We start from the raw sequence: 9,293 nt of genomic DNA, 5'->3' as shown, positions 1-9,293 counted from the left end.
TTTTAATTTTTAAACAACTTCCATTCATGTTTTTTTTTCCTTCTCTTTTTTGGCCTTTCATTAATAACCTTACATATAATTACTTTATAATATGGAAACTTCACTGGTCCGTTAGAGTTAAGTCTAACTGTGTAAAATATAAAACTTTGTACCTGTACTGTATGTTTCCTAAATAAAAGAAAATAAAATTAAAAAAAATTCCCTTCTTTAAGGTATTCTCCATTCCTGTTGTAATTTGTTAATGATTTTAATGTTAAAGACAAATAACGCTCTTGCGCACGGAAAAAGTATGAAGCCGAAGAATTGGAAGCATTACTCGATAGATACCCAGACATGTCGGACGGAAAACGAACTTGCAGAATCATTAGGAGTTGATCACACAGATCAACAGTTGTCAAACATTTAAAAGCATTTGGAATTATTCAAAAGCAAGGAAATTTGATGCCGCCGTACAAATTGAAGCCGAGAGACGTCGTAGAAAAACAGCGGAACTTATTCAAGTCCCCAGTATATGATCTATTAAGTACTGTTATCTGCTTGAGTTGAAACCTACAGATTATTCATACATAGATAAAATAATTTAAATATCATTACAGAGAAACAATTGTATGCCTGATCAATTCTCGCCTACACTTGAACAATGTAGATAATTGTTTGCATTGAAGCATTTTATATTGTAAAATCAATCTATTACATTTATATAAAACAATGATTCATTTCTTCTGTCCGATACCGTAGACATTTTTTTTCTTTCGCTGAAGAAAATTGTGTTTTAGAAATAAAACCGCGAGGGAAATAATGTGCCTCGTGTTTTTCTTGGCATACTGACTTGACACATTCATTTATCTTAAATTAAATCAGGATCGTGCAGTATTAAAGTTCTATATTATCAGACCCGCCACAACGTGACAATTAAAATACTTAAAAAATCATCATAGAAAGAGAAATATTACGCAGCAATTGTGTAAAGTTGAAAATAAACAAAATCATCAAATTCAGTGGTACGGGAAATTGGGAGCGGTACAAATTAAAGCACTAAATTTTACAACGAAGTTGCTTGAATATGCGTAAAAAATAAATGATTTGAATAAAAACAAACCACTTTGAACGATGTCGCTAGTTCTTTTGAAGCAACCTAAAATCGGGTTGTGGTCCTGTGGCTAGTGTCTCGGACTCACGGACCGAAGGTCCGCGGTTCAAATCCCACTCTACCCCAACTCGATTCCATTTTCTAATAGTGAGTTATTTACAACTCGTTGAAAATGGCCCTCAAAATTAAATATTTGGGTAAATCATAAGAACGCAAATATTTCTTTTAAAAAAAAAATAAAAAAAAAGATAGTGTTATGATAGATTTTCGGTTCCGGAAAGCCAATTCACCAATCAGCAGAACTCACCAAAGAAAACTTGTGACGTCACACGCGGAGTAATATCGAAATTACAAAAAATCATAGCGCTGATAATAAGATACATGCATTGTTTTTCTTAGTTTGACAGTCTATTAACAAAAAACTTTAAAAAAACTACTGAACATCCTATAAAACATCACATTGTCATTATGACATGTAAAATTAATATTAGTTTTATTTATTTTATTTTCCATACTCGTTTCCGAGCCGGTGTAGTCTGACAATTGGAGAGTTTACAAAATAATAATATCAGACGTATACCCTTTGTTTATTCTTTTTTATTCTATTTGTTTATTTTGCTATTTTTTTGCTATTCTATTGCTAATTTTGCTTTTCTTTTTGGTTCAAAAGACACTGCGGAATAAATAAAATCGCAAATAAACATTGCACACAAGCACTATATTTCGAATGAATAAATAACTGTCAGACCAGTAATTGCATAAAATCTATTTTATAATTACACATTTGAAATATGTTATGTCAATTTGTTGGGTAAAAAATATTCACCCAGTGGCAATGCCGATGTTGCAAACACCAATGTAAAATGTACACATTTCCACTCAGTTTCAAAGGCAAATGGGTATTAAAGCTTTTGAAATCTGACTCCTGAGCGCCGCTTTAAAATTTACCTTAAATTTATAGCAGTCATTTTATTGTTATGATGCTTTTCGGTAAAGTTATTCCTTTGAGTGTATACTTCGGCATTAAATATGTAAGATGGTACTACTTTCCTTTATGTTTGAAGAGATGCTGTGGAGGAAAACTGAAAAATCTATTTTAAGGGGTTAAATGCGATGAAAATTAGAGGATTTAAACATTTTAAATATAAATGTACGTAGATATGTGATTTTTTTCACATCCGTTCCAAAGTGGAGCATGCGGACATCATAAATGCGTTTGTAGTGTCGATAATTGCAATGGTATATACGTAGTAGTAGTCGTTTATTGTAATGGTATCTACGCAGGTCTACCAATGAATAAAATGACTCGCCTACAGTCTGTATTGAATGCCGCAGCGAGACTTATTTTTGGAATCTCAAGTTTAGTTGTATCACTCCACTACTTCGGGAATTACACTGGCTACGTTTTCCACAGAGGGTGGAATACAAACTCTGTTGGCTTATGTATAAGTCACATCACAACTCTGCTCCAGGATATCTAAGGGAACTCTGCATTCCAGATGAACTAGCTGACAGACGTCTTACGCTTAGATCAGCTACATCTACGTCGAAAGGAAAAGTTATTATACCTCTACGCAAACAGCGCATTAAATTCGGCGAACGCGCATTTGCGGTCGCAGGCCCTACGGCATGGAATGCTCTCCCAGCAGAGATCCGAAACTGAGAGTGAACTGATGTTTCGGAAGAAACTTAAAACCCACTTGTTTTCTAAATAATTTTAATAAATTCTTAGCATGTGGTGACAAAGTACATTATTTTAGTTAAATTAAAAAATTAAAATTAATTTTATATCTTTATATGATCACTTTGTAAAGCTCCCTTGAGGTATTATATTACGAAAATGGCGCTATATAAGTTATCCATAATAATAATAATAATCACCAGACGCTTCTAAAAGACCCAATCTCTGCCTACCGCCACGTTAATAACGCGTCCCTAAGTTGACTGAGTACAGTCGAAAGACTGTCTTCAAAGGCTTCTGAAGATGGTGTTAACACTCCTGAGGCATCCGCGGTACATCTTCAAGACGCTCGTTTTAGAAGGCTGGTTTATGCTTTGAACTTCAATGTCGGTTACAAAATCAAACCACCTTATAGCTAATATTCTCTTTAAGCACTTACTCTCATAACTTAAGAAAATTCTAGTGATATGTAATAAATAATTTCCGTAGATTCCCACAGCAATATTTCAAAATGATACTTGATTATACCTAATGACTAAAAAAGAAAGAAATAATTGCTTCAAAGAAGATAATTACTATTAAAAAAGAAAATAAATATATTGTAATATAAAAAATATGCACTACACGTTATTAAATATTTGTATATAACCACTTACCGACTTTTTTATGTCTGCCGGTTTCGAGACGTACCCGTCTTTTTGCCAGGACACCAATTAAAACATCATGGAAAACCCACTGTACTTTTTTTTTTAAAAAGGAATAACCCGCTAAGCCTCTATTTTTAGGCTTGTCAGCAGATGGTATAGAGGAGATATGGGAGGAGGTAATTAAAAATACACTACAACACCCAGACCAATTGATAAAAAAATATTTCTTTGATTTTTTTCTTGCAACTGGCGGGAATCGAACCCGCGACGCCAGTTTTACAGTTAGCCGACTAACCAACTGCGCCACGGCACCGGTCGCCATTGTTGTTGCACAAAAATATAAAAACCAACACAACATGCATTTCAATTAGCAACCCTCACATGCACTGATTAGGTTTTGAACATATTTTATGTTGTGGGAGAAATTGTTTTAAAAAGGAACGGGATGAAGGGAGGGGCGTGAGTTTGATAGGTGACCATTATTATTTGTATTTTTTGCACCACAATAGGCAAGGAGGCCCAATAACAGGGATGAATTACAGAACACCCAGGCATAAGAAAAATCACATTGATTTTTTGTGATCTCACCGGGAATTGAACCCGGAATCTTCCATTTGTGAGTCAAGCGTCTTGACCACTACACCACGGAGGTCGCGAATTACAATGGAACATCGCATAATGGGCTACACTAAAAGGTTGTTTGATTATTGATCAAAGGAACATATTTTTTTTTAAGCTTTCCTAAGGTGTAGTTGAAGGTGTATAGTGGGTTTTGCATGTTGGTTTAATTGGTGTCCTGACGAAGAGATGGATACGTCTCGAAACCGGTAGACATAGACTGGAACAGGAAGTCAGTAAGTGTTATTTACAAATATTTAATAACATTAAGTCAAATGTTTGACCACAATCTTAATGCTTTAAATATTAATAATATAAAAAATACATTTTTAAATATTATTTTTAATAGTTTTATTTATTTTAACAAATAAAATAACAAACATAATTGTATTTTTGTTCCCGCAAAGCCGAGACTTGTCTGCTGGTTAAATATATTTTTATTATTTATAAAGGGTAAATACATAGTTTAATAATAAATGAAAAAATATTTTAAATTTATGTGCACACATAAGTTTCACTTGCTGTTTTTAACAAGTTCTTGACTATTTTTTTAAAATGTATTTAGGTTTTTTCCTCACGATTTTCAACTAGTATTAAATAAAATAGTTTTGGTACTACTCTCCCCATTGTTCTATCTCCCTAGTAGATTTTCTGTCGTGGTTAAACATATGTGCTAAACGATTGTTATAGTACTGCAATCGGTATTTAGGTTCATTGCCTTACGGATCACAGAGTGCGAAAATAGGGGATGAGGAAATAATTTCATAAAATATTTGTATAAATTTCCATTATATTTTTCCTAGAACATTTTTCAGTTATGCTAGTTTAGTGACGCTTTCTTCACGAAAATACTCGTGTGATAGCGATATGAACCATATTTTTTGACTGATACGCTATGCACTAGTCGTGACAAGCCAAAGCTTTCGTATCATAATTCGTCTGCGGCTCCGTTCCAATTATTTTCGAACGAAAATAAATAATCGCTAGAGTGCTGGGCCTTCAAACCCCAATCCCAATATTGAGATCAAAACATCAAACGAAACAGCCAATGAGCTCAAAAAGTATCTGAATTACATTACAGAAAATTAACCTTTTTTTATTTGTTTATTTAAGAACATATACAAAATGTACCAGAGAGTAGATGGCAAAAAGCTCATTTACGGACAGGCATATTCTTACTTATTTTTTAATGATTCATTTTGATAACACTTTATATTTATTTATTTATTCATATTTTTTTCCATTATAAATTATGATTAATGATAAAAATAATGTGACCTCACTGGGGTTACCCGTGGCGAGGATACTTAACAATATACTTATAAATATTTTTACATTTAAAATATTTAAGTTTGTTAGTGACAATTCTTGATGGAAGTTCATTGTAATTTATTAAAGAAAAAAAAGACGAGTGATACTTTAATCCACAAATTTGGAATATTTAGTGACCGGTTTCATTGCTTTTGCGACATCTTCGAGACTGGTTTTTTGATAAAGAAGTTCAATGTATTAATATAAACCAGAGGTAAGGATATAGAATTCAAAATTATATGAAAGTAAATTAAATAAAATATTTTTTATCTTAAGGATCATTAACATGTTTTTTTAAGAAGTAAAAATTGATCAAATATCTACACTGTACTATGAAGAGATGAGAGGGTAAAGAAGGAAGGAGAGAGGGATGAACATGATAATATCGTGAAAAATTAATTTTCAAGCAAATGATTTAAATTCACAGATAAAAATTTGTATAATTTAGATTGAAATTTATTGCAAAAGCGAGGGAAAACTTATTTTAAAAGAAAATATTGAAATCTAGGGTCTCACACTTAGATCAGCTACGTCTACGGCGAGAGGAAAAGTTATTAACAGAGGGGTGTACTTATGTTGGAATACGATTTTTAAAAACGTATTGAATTTAATATTATTTAAGTATTACCAAAAATCCAGTAAAAGTAAATAAATGGGTAGAAATTATAAATAATTTAAGGAAAGAATCTGATTGAGATCCACAAAAAACAAATGCTGTATGTAAACAGTGTTTACACAATACACAAAAAAACAACATCATTCCATTTTTTTGTAAATGCATTCTCCTCGGATGCAACTCTGGTATATTGATGAACAAAACATTTATGCTCCTTATTTCTTTTTTACACATTGGATTGAAGATTTTAATATCTACGAACACGCACAGCGCGAAGATCTATATTTCTCTGAAAACCGCATGTAAATCGGTTAAGCCGTTCAGGAGGAGTTCGGTGACATCACACGTAGAGACGAATTATATATATATATAAAGATGGACGTTTTGAGTTGATTACTGACCGTTTTAACTATCAAAACACGAAATACAACTCGGATATGTTACGAAATCGCGAGGAGACGACGTTTTCTTATACAAGCGTTAATCGATTTTGGTTGTGTTTCGTTGATAGGATAACGGCCTAGTTTAACATAAAATTTTAGATTGTCACATGGTTATTTCGATTATAGACGGTTTTCACGGCTGTGTTTAAATGTGATTTAAACAGGGGAAATACCTCTAGTTAACTTTAGCAACGATTTAAACGAGATTTGCATTTTTTTGCGATAATCAAAGATTGCGAAATCGATTTTTAAACTAAGCCAATCAGGTTTTACAAGGAGATGGTAAAATACCCCCTAAATACATTTGGCTACTGATTAAACTGTTTTTTAAAAGCTTTGCGTTGCAAAGATTTAGCCCCGAACTCTGTTGATTCCAAATGCCCTATATGAATTTTAATTAATTAACAGAAATTTGTACGTAAAATTTACGTGATTTAATAGTAAATAATATTCCGTAAAGTAAGTAGAACTTAAGTACGTTATAATAAAGTTACATGCTTTCTGGCGCCTCCCTAATTAAGTCAAATTTAATTTGGTACACATTACCGTATACGTGTAAAGCATTACCGTTCTTACTGTGTGCCCATATACCTGCACATTATACATACCTATAGACGGGGTCCGCGTTCATGGCGTGCGCGGTCGGAGGTGCTGGCGGGGTAGAAACTCCTCTCTCCCGCGTCGCACACCCGAGAGGCCCTTGCCGTTAGCGCTGGGCGTGCTTTTTTAATGCGCGTGATCGATGTTTCGATTTCTATCAAAATTCAAGTTACGTTTTCTTTTAAATATCAGAAGTAGAGAGCTATAGTATTGTGTACAAATAAGATCCAGAAATGAAGAGTGTTTTTTAATGGTATTTAGCGGACGGAAGACAATAATTAATTTTTTCATTTAAATTATTTATTGACAATTCTGAAGATGCCCATTAGAGGGTGAAAGCGCCAATTGGTCAAAATAAATAAGTGGAAGTGTACCAAGTATTTTTTAAATTAATAACTTAATAAGTTATTACATCATTAACAATTAATTTATTACGGAAAACTAAAGACTAGGACAGCGGGCACAAAAATAACAGGCATTTTCTTAAAAATTGGTATAGTACCAATTACAGGCTATGCTTTTTCATAATTAAAAAAATACGCAAATTCTACATTTGATTTGGTCTTCTGTCTTCATTACTGTATCCAGTAAAGTTTTTGTATTATTTTGAATCTTACTACTACTACTACCATCACGCCATTTCCCAGTAAGGGTAGGCAGAGAGAATGGACCGCCACACACGTCTATCTTGATATATATTCCTAGCTTCTCCCACATGCATACATCTTGTCATACATGCCCTTCAGTTCTGTCTGCATTTGACATGACTAGACTCAAGATTTTGTGTTTTCCGATCATGTCACGTCTTCCTTGGTCATGGTCCAACAACGTTTCAAAGAAAAGTGGCATGGCTGCTCGGAATGCAAAGGGGTAAAATTATTCCTTTTTTGAAATAAAGCAATCTCTAAATCTGTCTTCATTTGAAAAACGTGGAACAAATATGGATCTTATATATTTTCAAAATACTTAATGCTATAAGCGACGTCCCATCTCTGTTGCTATCAATTTCTTTTCGGGTTCCTAAAGCTAGGGTTTCCTAGGACAGCGGTGCCCGTATCTTAACGGCCGTAGTGAACGGTGATGCGGTGGACAGCCGTCGTAGTGGTGACTAGAGAGTGGTTTTATTTTTTAACGGTGTTATCAACATCGTTTTCCTAGGAAACCACTCTCTAGTCACCGTTACGACGGCTGTCCACCTCATCTTCTTTCACTGCGGCCGTTAAGATACGGGCGCCGCTCTCCTAGGAAACCCTAGCTTAACCGTGTCACCAGAAGTGAAAATTTGCTATTTATTAAATCTTCTAAGCGCAACTTTTGTTTTTATGCCCCAACGTCCAGAATGTGTAAATAAGTCAATTCGTCACACAACTTGGAATTCTTTGTGTTACATCTTCCGGCTGTTTGTAGATCTCGTCACCATTCACCACAGTATGGGATGTAGATGAACGTTGATCATGTTTATGAATTTATTGTGTACCATTATTTTATTCCCTTGCCTATCCTTCCGTGCGCCATGAACGTAGACTCCGCCAATACCTAGTAACGAGTATAACCCTCTTCGTACTAATATTGTGAAGCTTGTACCCTGTACCCACCCAGTACCTGTACACTGTACACTGTACAGAGTGCGCTGGCTTAACGTCATTAAATATCATAGAGACACAGGACTAATTGGTTTAATAGGATCAGGGTCGCTGCTCCTCATTAGCATCGTTGATACCCTGAAATCTAAAATCCACAACTGCCGGTAACCTAGTAAGCTCATAGAAAGTTCAATCTCTGATCAATTTCCGTACTATGAAAAAATTTTCAACTCCTAAGAGGACGCGCGGTGTAACTTTTCATCGTACAAACTTATTCCCGTATTTTCTCCCTGGATTATAGATATAGAGCACTGATTTAGATATTTTCAAAAGGGAAGTATCACATACTACGAATACCGATAAAAAATATTAAATGAATTTAGAATAATAATTTGTATTTTCAAAACCAATATGGATATTGTGGAGAAATGTTTTCATACATAAATGTAAAAAAGAAATTCAATAAAATACGTTCGTAGAAAAACGCGACGTGTTTGGCCTTGGTTGTTGTGACGTCAAGATTCGTGATAATGTTCTGAACAAATGTCAATGGCCAGCAACAAACAAACATGAATAGCAAAGTGCAAGGGGCGTGGCCAACGGAATGACCGTTTTTGCGGGAATTCATAATTACAAATTTTAAAATATTTTTTATGCTAATAATCAGCATTCAAATATGCTGGATAAGAGGACATGCTGGTATC

The sequence above is a fragment of the Micrasema longulum genome, unplaced genomic scaffold (assembly GCF_059751315.1).
Source record: "Micrasema longulum isolate JH-2025_06_02 unplaced genomic scaffold, ASM5975131v1 h1tg001683l, whole genome shotgun sequence".
In the NCBI taxonomy this organism is placed as follows: domain Eukaryota; kingdom Metazoa; phylum Arthropoda; class Insecta; order Trichoptera; family Brachycentridae; genus Micrasema; species Micrasema longulum.
This window is presented reverse-complemented; position numbering follows the sequence as displayed.